The following is a 3,079-nucleotide window of genomic DNA, read 5'->3' as shown; positions in this document are numbered from 1 at the left end:
AAACAACTGAATGCTGTTCAGCCACCTGTGTGAAAACGGCCCAGCCCCAACGGGCTCTGCTCACTCACTTGGAGAAAAGCCCCTCCCCTCCAGTTGGATTCTCCCAGCCCCTCTGTGCCTGGTCCCCATGCCTGGGACACGCACTACACCGTAAGCATCTACAAGGACAGAGAGGCCACAGGGAATGCCTACCCTGTGTTGCTCCTTGGAAGGAATTGTAGGAAGGATTCTGTGCTCAGAGATGGAAGCTAGTGGGTAATTTAACATGTGCTTTTGCCAGTTTACTCCCGCAATTGGGTTCAAGTCTATGGAAAATATGAATGAAAACTGTCGTTATTTACTGCTCCATAACAAACCATCTCAATACTGAGTGACAGAAAACAGCCACTCTTGCATCACTTCTCATTATTCTGTGGGTTGGCTCAGCTGGGTGCTACTTCTGCTCCGCATGATGGCAGTGGGAGCTTCGGCCATGTGAGGCTTTATTGGGCTGATACTTCCAAGTGGCCCGTTCGCACGGCGGTAGTTGATGCTGCCTGTCGGTTTGGAGCTCAGCTAAGGCTGTTGTGGCTGGGTTCCAAGAGTGAGAATCAGAAAAGGGAGTGACCCAGTCGGGAGGAAGCAGGAGGCTGGGCCCAGAGGCTTAGCCCTGGAACTAGCACGATGTCACTTCCACCAGATTCCATTGATTTAGCAATTACAGGGCCAGCCCAGAGTCGAGGGGAAATTAATTCCACTTCTCAATGGAGAGAGGGACAATTCACAGCCGTCTTTAACCCACCACTGAAACCTAATTATAGCCTTTCCATGTAAGTCAACACATCCCCGTCTGTGCCTACACACGCTCCATCCTCAGAACCTCAGTCCCCTACACAGCCCTTTCCAGGCTGACTTCCAGTGGAGTTTAAACCAATACCTTCTGCTTCACGGCTCTTCTCTTGGAGCAGAAGCCCTATCCTCAGAAGGCGAATAAAAGCAGCAGAGCTAAGACCACAAACCCACCAGGATGAGGGACAACTTACTGCCAAGGTGGGAAGGGGCTTCCAAGGGGGAGCACCTCTGTGGGGCAACACCTACAGGCCAGGTACTCAATGCCCACCTGCAGGCGCTTCATCTTCTGAGGCAGCCAACACACTCCCCAGTCACAGGTCAATGGCGAGCAGGCCGATCTGAATGAGACACACGAGTTTTCAAGTTCCCTCAGCACCGCCTCCTACTGTACTGACAGCACTCAAGCAGCCACCATCTCCGGGCGGAGAGTGGGAAGAGTTCACTGCCAACAGCATCCTTTCTTCACTAAATACTTGGGTACGTATTGTCAGATTGTTCTCTAGCGAGCTGTACCAAGTTCCAGTCCCTCCAGCTAGCGCCCTAGGATGTCAAGTATCTAGAAGACAATGGACTCACACTGCTTGAGGAGCTGTCTAGTACCTCAGAGGGAGGGTCAAGCTGCCTTCCCTTGCATCCTCCTCCTCCTCCTTCCTGAACAGGACTGTCAAAGCTCATCCATGGCCTCCGGCTGCCAGATCTTATGGGCTCTTTTCCTGTCTTTTCTTGCTCACTTCCTCATTGTGGCTACGGACACCCTTTGACCATCCCATCCTCTGGCCATCTTTTTCTTACCACATCTATTCCTTCTCAGACGCCTGCACGAGCTCCTCTTTCTCAGCCTGTGCCTTCAGTGCTGGCACTTCCCAAGGCTTTGGTGAAGAGGGACTCTTGTTCCTTCCCCTGCATTCAGAGGATGTGGAAGGACCCGTGGCCAACATGTTTCTGGAAAATTACTACCCATGTAGGAGATTCAGGGGGAGGCTCAAGTGTAAACATAAAATGTTTGACTGCTCATTTAAAGACTTCTCTGCAGGGAACACCTGAGTCTGTTCTGGTCACAAATGCCTTCTCCCGAACTTCCCTTGTCCTCGTTCTTCTCCAATGCCACTGGCTTCCTCACCCACTCTACTTTGGAATCCAAATTTCTGATTCTTTCTATTGTCTGCTTCCTCCTACCCACTTAAATAACCAAGTCTCTTCCCTTATTTGGGCTTCCTTGAAAACTTATGAGTAAAGTTTGAAATAAAATTAGAGCAACATCACATCCATTTCTACCCACCTCAGTCGTAAGAATCAGAAATTTCCTCACAGTGAAAATTCACTCAGGGTAACAAAAGCAGGGAAGTGGCCTTCAGTCTTCTGGTTCGTACACATCAGTGAAAATGGATGACTCCTGTATGACTTAAATTTCTCATTATTTATGCTGAGGTAAATGAGGCTTTTAATAATGTACTAATTTTGGCTCGCTGGAGAGTTTTTTTCTTCTCGGTAGTTTTATGACTCATTCAGGATAGCTTTGTGGTTCATCAGACCCTTGAAACTAAAGACCGAAAGGATTAAACGAAACCAAACAAAACAGCACAGCCTGTGCAAACCTGAGAACAAGTTGTGGTATTTGGAAGACTGCTGCTAGTCAGTTATTTAAGCTTCCCTGTTTACGTTGATTTAACGAGTCTTTTTCCCTGGGAAGCAGTTGAGGCAGATACCTTCTGAAATAGGGATTCTCTCTTTTATGGTGACTACTCTGCCCTATTGCAGGGGGTAGAGTTGGGGCTGCCATTGTGAACACCTGGTCCACGGTGGGCCGATCAGGTGTTCCTTTCGATGACTTTAGGAGTGAAATCAAAAGAGAGAGTCAGTGTTTCTTCACATGGCTGTGAACTTGGGTTCTACTGGTAGCCATGTTCTCTGATATGTGTAGTAGCAAAGCAGGAGCTGGGGTGGAGAGAAAGGAATGATTCACAAATTCAGAGGGAGGAGGGGAATTGACAGAGGGAGAAAGAGAGCTTCCTGGTTTCCCCACAGCCTTGCGCTTCCTGGCTCCAGTTTACTTCTGCACTTCTGCCCTTGCGTTCTGTGAAACACCCTCTAGCTTTGTAACAAATTTCCCATTGCTGGTTTGAGTACGTTTTTAGAACTCTGGACCAAAAGAATCCTAATTGATATGAGTGGTATTGTTCCTTGCAGGTATTTGATGTTTTAAATTTTTTGCATATTAGAGACAAAATATGAATACAAGCATACCACT

The sequence above is a fragment of the Rhinolophus ferrumequinum genome, chromosome 14, assembly GCF_004115265.2.
Source record: "Rhinolophus ferrumequinum isolate MPI-CBG mRhiFer1 chromosome 14, mRhiFer1_v1.p, whole genome shotgun sequence".
NCBI classification, from domain to species: Eukaryota; Metazoa; Chordata; class Mammalia; order Chiroptera; family Rhinolophidae; genus Rhinolophus; species Rhinolophus ferrumequinum.
Note: the sequence above shows the minus strand (reverse complement) of the source record.